At 41.3% G+C, this 8,770-nt stretch overlaps 1 pseudogene; it reads right to left on the bottom strand.

Moving 5' to 3' along the window:
* Positions 1-7,239: 7,239 nt before the first annotated feature.
* On the bottom strand, positions 7,240-7,340 carry LOC115871551 (annotated as a pseudogene).
* Between the last annotated feature and the right edge of the window lie 1,430 nt (positions 7,341-8,770).

Below are 8,770 nucleotides of genomic sequence, written 5' to 3'. Positions count from 1 at the left end.
CTGCCACAGTATTCAATTTGTCTGTTGAGAAAGAATTTCTTAATATACCTCCAAAACACTGGGTCCTTTGAATCTCCACTAGAGAGGCAAAGTCTTCCTATCCTCTGGCTTGCATATTTTCTATTTTCTGCTCACCCAGTCCAATTAACATAATCTCATCAACGTAGTAGACCAATGTGGTATTCTGTTTGTTGCTGTTGTTCGGGTGACTCTGACTCACCGGAATCCTATGCACAACAGAACAAAATGGTCCTGCCCCATCCTCACAATTATTGCTGTGCCCTGGGGGAGTAGTGGTGATGAGTTGGGCTACTAGCGAAAAGGTCAGCTTGTAGAAACCACCAGCCAGCTCCTGGAGAGAAAGATGAAGCTTCTACCCATGAAGAGTTGGTCTTGGAAACCCACAGGGGCAGTTCAACCTTGTCCGATAGGGTCTCCATGAGTCAGAAGTTACTTGATGGCAGTGCGTTTAGTTTCAGTTTTTTCTAAGCCCATGGTTGCAGCCACAGTGTCATTACGTCATCTACTGTCTTCCTCTTTATCACTGACCCTCTACTCTGCCACGATGTCCTTTTCCAAGAATTGGTCTCTCCTAATAACATGTCCAAGTATGTGAGATGACAGCTCACCCTTGAATACAGAAAGAGATGTATTTTTGTCTCTACTGTGTATGTACAAACTGTTTCTTATTTTTTATATTGATTGGGATGGAGAAGAACGCATTTTCCAGGTCAATAGTTACATGTCAGGTGCCAGGGACTATGTTTTGTTCCAGTAAATTTACTATATCTATATACCATATCTAAAACTGTAGCTGGCATCACCATCTGGTTAGGTTTGCAATAATCTATTGTCATTTCCCAGGGTCTATCAAACTGTATTGTTCTGGTCAAACAGAAAGGTTTTACACAGCGAGAGTAGAAATCGCTACCCCTGCACCTTTTCAGGTTTTTATGGTATGGTTATTTCTAAAGTTCCCCAGAAATATAGTTTAAAATTTATTTTCTTGGTATATAGATGGATGGCCCTTCCTTTTGAGATATCCCTCATACCAGTCAGGGAACCAAAATGGGTATTATGTCATTTACTAAGTATATAGATATGTATGTATGTATGAGGGGACTTTGAAAAGTTCATGGAAAAATGTAATTAAAAGCTAATGGGATTTTTCCACAAAATGTTTGAAACCCTACATATTCCCACATATATCCTAATTAATAAATATATGTGTATACATATTCCCATATCTATTTTGGGACTAGAATAATGATCACAGGATGGGTCTGCAGGAACATTGCATCTATTATTAGATGGACATCAACCAATGTTTTATTTACTAACATCTAGAAGCCCCTACTTGGACAGCTAGACCATGATAACATTTGGGTCTTTGGAAATCAGTATAAAAATCCAAACTAATGTGGAACAGTCCCCAGTGTACAGTCTCACGAGTGAGTTTCTCCAGATCGCTCTATGAAAGGCATCAAGGGACTCTCCCTGCATGCATCTAAAGCCGCATTACAGGGGTTTTCCTCACAGGCATCCATCCACCTTCACTGAGAAGCTTTAGATCTGGGAACTGGTTTAGGTTTTTTGAACCATTAAGAAGCCATGAATCCTATTGATGCTGTCATTTCTACCCAGCAGACCTATACAATTCCTTTTTATTAGGTCAAGCAAAACCTTAGTAGGCTGCCCATTCTTTCTTAACAAAACACTCCTATTACCATTGCATCTCTGTGACTCATTCTGGTAACCACACCTAAACTTGTCTTTGTCAGTTAACCTCCACTGCCTACCCTCTCCTGCTCTGGAATCCATTACCCCACCGTGACTGGTAAACTCAGTCCTGCAGCATGCCCCCACTATCTTCTCTGAATGTCAGCAGAGAGCCACCATGGCAGTGTCCCCTTCATTGATGCTTTTTCTATGATTAGATGGGGACAGGCCTGGTGGTTAATAACAGGGACTGGAGAAGCTACCATTGCTCTTAACAATAATCCCTGGAACCGCCCTAGAAGGCTCCCGGCTCTACTGGCCACCTCACATCTGTATCCCAGGCAAATGCATCTACATGCCAACAACCTGAATGAGCAAGGAAACAGATGGAGCTTCCAGAAAGGAAAGCCATTGTTTTGCTGACATTTTGGTTTGGGTTAACACTTTGAGACTCATGTCAGACTTTTGAGCTACAGAACCATAATATAGATTATTTAATCCACTAAATCTACAGTCATTTATAATGGCAGCAATAGAAAATTAATACTCCAGGCAAGGTATTTCCCTCCACCACCACCCTAAGTCTTCCTTTTTGAGGATGCTGAATAAAACTCCTGGCTCATGAGAATGGGAGAAAGTTAGAAAGATGATTCCTAGAACAATGTCCTGATTCTGATATTGTTCATTGTGAGCAAAGCTGCAGCCATTTTTATTTAAATAAGCCATGCTTAAGTAGAGTCGATTTTGTTGTGCTTGTTTCACTGTATGTTTTGACTGTTTCTCAGGGCACAGATGAGAGTTGGAAATGTTAAAACTATGGGAAGGGAGGGGATAAAAAGAAGAGCTGATCCCAAGGGCTCAAGTAGAAAGAGAATGTTTGGGAAGTGATGATGGCAAAATACGTACAAAAGTGCTTGATACAGTTGATGTGTGGATTCTTATAAGACCTGTAAGAGCCCCAAGATATGACAAAACAATAATTTATAAAGTATCAAGGGCTCATGAGGGAGGGGGGAGTGAGGAGGGAGGGGGAAAAAATGAGGACCTGATGCCAGGGGCTTAGGTGGAGAGCAAATGTTTTGAGAATGATGAGGGCAATGAATGTACAAATGTGCTTTACACAATTGATGTGTGTATGGATTGTGATAAGAGTTGTATGAGCCCCTAATAAAATGATTTAAAAAAACAAACAAAAATAATAAGAAGAAGAAAAAGAAAAAATGTTAAAACTACTACTTGAAAAAAAATGTTAAAACTACAACTTGAAAAAAAACCCTACTACTTGAATCCTGCTGGGAGTCAGGTGGAACCGTCCAGCTTTTGTGGTTCTTACGTAAGATTAATAAGGAGTAGTCAGTTGGAAAGCAGATGTCAAATAATGAGTCGCAGAATTTTTTGATGTGCTATATTTTCTATATTTACTTGGTTTTATAGTTTTAGTGTAGCCTGTCATATATCCTAAGAATTACAGCCCACCTGCATGTAATATATGATTAATATTTTTGAAAGAAACTAGGATAAATATCACTTAGAAAAAATGGATAATCCCCAAAACTTAGAGCTGAGGGAACAAGGAAGAATATGTTCTAAAATTGATTATGGTGATGATGGCACAACTCTCTTTAATATGATTGAACTGTTGAATTGCAAGTGTATTACAGGCCAATACAACTGCTACAAAAATTTTAAAGAAAAAGATCATTCCAGCACTCATTAAACAGCCTTAGATACTGGAAGGATGGTCCATTGGCTAGCCTCCTAAGAAGTCTGCTTTTTGGTTTCTTTGTTCTGCTTGGAGTGATTATTAATTCGGTTCATCACTCCAGGTCACAGACTAAATATTTACAGGAACAAGATCTTAACCTAAAGATGGTTCTAGGAAAGTGTGAGTCAGGAAGGGGAAACAAAGCGGTCCTCCTGTTTCTCTCTTTTCCCAAGTGCGAAGGCTGTGCTTAGATGCCATTGAATTGGCTCCAACTCCTAACAACCCTGTGTGCAATAGAACAAAGCACTGCCTGCTCCTGCGCCGTCTTCACAACCATTCTCATGCTTGAGTCCGTGGGCGTAGCCATGGTGTCCATCCATCTCCTTGAGGGGCTTCTGCTTATGCACTGCCCCTCCACTTTACCAACTCTGATGTCCTTTTCCAGGGACTGGTCTCTCCCACCAACATCTTCAAGATACATGCGATCAAACCACGTCATCCTCACTCCTAAGGAACGTTCTGGTGTACAAATCTATCTCCCGAGATAGATTTGTTTGTTCTTCTGGCCATCCATGGTATTTCAATAGTCTTCTCCACCGGCCTTTGGTTAGTAGTCAGTGTTTTAACCACTGCACCCAGGGCACCTCAGGGACTTTTTACTTCATGTAAATGTAAGCCCTCTGTGGTAATCACTCTTGTCTAGTATCTAATGTTCAAGTAAATAGCACATTACATCCTTTTTAAATAATAAAATATGGCGAAAAAAAACAGGTAGTGCCCGGCTATCAATCGGAATAGTGTCTGGGGTCTGACGGCTTGTATTCAAACAGCAACCATCTACGTAAGAAGTCAAGTAAATACACATGGAAGCAGCAGAGATACAATTACAAAATTTGGATATGGTAAGGAGAAAAGCATCAGAGCAAAAATGATGAACCCCCAATTTGTGGAGGGCGATGGGGGATGGTGGGAGCCCAAAACCCATCTGCAGAGTATTTGGTCAGATGGAGCCACTGGCAGATAGCTGTAGCCACAGGCAAGCGTCTCAAGCAGCCTTACTATCAGGCTGAGACCATTATGCTGGATCGAACTCCATACTTGGCCAGCTGGCTACCCTATAGACGGACAGTATCTCTTACTGGTTCCATGACAGAAAGTTCCTCCCTGGCCTTTTGAATGGTGTTGGGAGTCTGTCCTTTCTTACGCATCACTTGTAACTTTGTTTATATATAATTATGTTTTTACCCTTACCACCTTAGCGTGATTTTGTTTGTTATTGTTTTCTTTTGGGTCTCCCAGCTGTGAAGCACAGGTGTGGATAACTGATACAAGGGGTTATAGGTACTACAGGGGGTGGGATGGATAATGGCGAGGATGAGGGAATCTCAGCAGTACATGGTGAAGACGGAGGGGGGTGGGGGGAGCACTAGAATGGATTGTGATTGCATAACTCATCTTGGAGGAGATTTAACCATGGGAGGGGAATGTTCTAAAATAATTTCATGTGGGGGTGATTATACAATTTTCTTTGCTATGATTGAATGATTGAGCCATTGAATTATATGAAATGCAAATTACTTGCCAATAAAACTGTTGAAAAAATTAAAATAAATAAATCATAAAATAATTTGTTCCAGAATAAGAGTATTTTTCCTTTCTCACATTTTTTAAAATAATGCACAGAATTTCTTCCTAACCATATGTATCTTCTTTTCAAATTTTTCTAAATAATCTAGTGTTGAAAGCTTACTTAGTTCACGGGTGGGGAATGTCAGGTAAGTTAAGAAAATGTTTGACCAGTGTGGTCCTTGAATAATGTTATAAATATCCAAATGGTACTTGGCAGACAAAAAGTTTCCCCACCCCTGATTTATGTACTAAATTTTTCTCATTCCTTTTAGCCTGTAACTTAGTATTACAGAAATGTCCTTTACATCAGACTGACAACAAAAGAACTGAAGTGAAAGGGGTGGGGGCACTTTCCCACAAGATAGAGCTCACCTCGTAAAGCTCACCTCGCGTGACATGAATTATAGACAAGGAGATGTATTATTTACTATGCAAGTTGTTGGCACCACTCAGTGAGAGAGAACCAAATATCCTACTAGGTATTATCGGGCGGCGTAAGACATTTGATCACCTGTCTTGTGTGGAGACTAGAGTCTTAGAGTCACTGATCAGTAATGCCAGCAACAGACCTTGGAAGGTGAGGACGCATGTTCTGATCATTCCAATATCTTAGTTCCATCGTTTAAGCAAAGGGCCTCGATATGAAAGTGTAGTATTAAATAAAATTGGTGCTGAGGGAAGGGTGAGGAGCCGGCCCCCACCCTAATACTACTATTGCTACTACTAATCGGATTCATTAATACTACTTCTGGGTTCAGTAATGCACAATTGTACGGTTGAGATATATAAGTATTATATTAAAGTCATCGAGAGCATGAGAGATAATACAATAATACAGTCAGGCATGATACATAGCAACATTGCTCACCTCAGCCCAGCTTGGTGGTCCTCGTGGAGGGGGCTTAGCCGTCAGAGAAGAAGCCGCTGCTTCGTCCTCCTTAGTCACCTTCTCCAGCCACCCTCTGGCCAGCCACCCTCCCGAGAACCAGGGAGCCTCATTATTTATTGCTAACCACGCATCATAGAGTCATACATCACAGAAAGGGGCAATACAATTCATTCTAGAACAAGTTTGATCACTCTAACGTCTCACATAATAAAACAGACAATTACTATTCTGGGAGGCATGCAAGTTCCCTGATGGTGGACAATAACCTGAGTCACCAGGAGGGATATTAACATAGGCAATACAAGCAATAGGAGAGGAATCACCCAGGGGTGTGCCCACATTGGTTGTGGAATAGACAGTGGTGTCTGCTTGATCTAGACAGCTGATAATGGCTAACTAACCTTGGTCACCCTTGGGCAGGTTTGCCCTCTCTTGCAAGTGAATAGACCACCATTATCCTTATCAGAAGGGAGTGGGTCTTATTTAGGGTGAGTCAGACTAATAGTCTAGCCACCTACAGATGGCCGATGTTAAGGAGAATAACCTCTGACCTACTCTCGCTGATCACCTATTGTACAGTCACTCTTAAGCAGTTAAGTTTGGTACATATTTTGGGGAGACAACTTAAGAGAAATCCTTCTGTTCCCCACTTGAAAGTATACTGGGGGAGCAAACCGAAACCATCCACTTACAAATCAAAACAGGAAGCGCAGAATGCCACAGGAGTGACTGCTGGGTCAACTCTGGAGATGCCGGGAATAGGAACTTGGATGAAACAAGAGCTGGTCCAAGTCAGAAGCCAAGGTGAAAGGAAACCCTAATGCTGGGCTCCCCGAATTGTGAACCGAGGAGCCACGGGCCGCAGTGAACTCCCAGACGCACCTGGGAGTAGTTTACTACACTGAGGAAAATACAGCAAGGCCTGGCAGACGCACATGACTTTGAAAACCTGATCGTATCACCAGGTCTCTGTATAGTTAATAAATGGAATGATTAGATATTTCTTGGGCCCAGAATACAGATGTATACCACCAGTGCTGGGATTCAAATAATTTAACAGGTTTTCTGCCCTAATGACTTTTTTAAGTACAAAAAATGATATACCAAAAGGGAGTTTAATCTTTCATACAATTAATACTTAAATAAGAATAATAAAGGAGAAACACAAAGCTAGAGTATCAGAAAGTTTTAAAATATTAATGAAAAAATTAAATACCTGACCAAAAAAATGATAAAACTGTTATTTAAGATATTTCCATATTGTTTTTCCATTTTTTCCCCTAGAGATCAGTTTGTTTAAAATGCAGAACACTTCACAAATTTGCGTATCATCATTGCACAGGGGCCATACTAATCTTCTGTATTGTTCCAATGTTAGTATATGTGCTGCCAAAGCAAGAACTCCATAGTGTTTCTTAATAGGCATCCTCACTTGGAATATTCTTCACTTTTTCCAAGCATTATCGGCTGTGTGATTTATCTTTAACCATCTTTCACTGTAGGAGTAGGCTACATTCCTTTAGAGGTAGGCCAAGTAGACAATAGTCATTGTGTTTGATATACTAGAAGCGGACGACTTCTCTTCTCTACATAGAGTATGTTCACTTTGAAAAACCCTTTACTGCTTCTGCTGAACTTACACCAATTGTTCTGACAAGCTGTTTAGCTCCTTGAACATTTTCAGGAATTGCATAATTCACTCCTTAATATCTCGTGGGAATTTGGGACATAACACAAGCTGAAACAAATGACAGCAGGTCATTCTCTAGATGTTTGACACTTTTTTTCTTTACGTCATATGTTTGTAACAAATGCAAGAGAATAAAAATGTAGTATTTCATCAAAAGTATAATGAGCTTTATGTAATTAATAAATCTTGCAAGCACAGTTCCATCTAATTTTTTTATCCCTATGGACAGAATGAACATTACTGTATGCACTTAGAATGTGCTGTGGTACCAAAAACCACTCATTGCCATTGAGTCAATAACAACTCAGAGCAACCCCCTGTGGATTTCTGAGACGGGAACTGTTTAGGGGAGGAGAAAGCCCAGTGGAAGTGGAAGTGGAAGCATCTCAGCACGGGCACGAGTCTCCATGTGGCTCCTCCAGCTCCAGGGCTCTGGCTGCATCAGCGTAGCTCCATGTGTCTTGTCATCAGGAAGACAACACAGAGTGTATGTGGGTCTGGCCACCAGTGAGCTATTTATCTCCTTCGTGCCCCCCAAATGAGGTCATCAAGGTGCGACCTGATTGACAGGCTAGACTCCACCTCTTCTCAAGTCGACAGATTATATAGCTGCCACAGGTGATATCAAATGTTTACACTTTCTGCAGTTTTCTACAGTGGTAAGGAGGGATAGGGAAGGTAATGATAAAGTATAGTGTCTCCATGAAGCTTAAAATGCAGCCTAAAAGATCTATGGGTGGGGGGGTTAAGTGTTTTGAGCAAATGTGGAGCTCAGAGGCTCAGATCAGAGAGTTGGTTATGACATCTGTACCACTTTATTTGGTGGAGAAGGAGCTTTGGTGGTACAATGGATTAAGCATTGAAATGGTATCCCCAAAGGTCAGCAGACCCAAACCCACCAGTGAGTCAGGAGTGGAAAGGTCTGGCAATCTGCTCCTGGAAAGACTACACAGTCTGGGTGTGCTTCTTCCATGTGGGCTTTGTTGCCTCTTGTTTACCTTCAAGCCTTTAAGACCAGAGGATGTACACTGGCACAGATAGGAACTGGAAACACGGGGAATCCAGGACAGATGATCCCTTCAGGACCAGTGGCGAGAGTGGCGATACCGGGAGGGTGGAGGGAAGGTGGGGTAGAAAG

The sequence above is a fragment of the Echinops telfairi genome, unplaced genomic scaffold (assembly GCF_000313985.2).
Source record: "Echinops telfairi isolate 266 unplaced genomic scaffold, ASM31398v2 ScPeMD7_5868;HRSCAF=6743_1, whole genome shotgun sequence".
NCBI lineage: Eukaryota > Metazoa > Chordata > Mammalia > Afrosoricida > Tenrecidae > Echinops > Echinops telfairi.
This window is presented reverse-complemented; position numbering and strand designations above follow the sequence as displayed.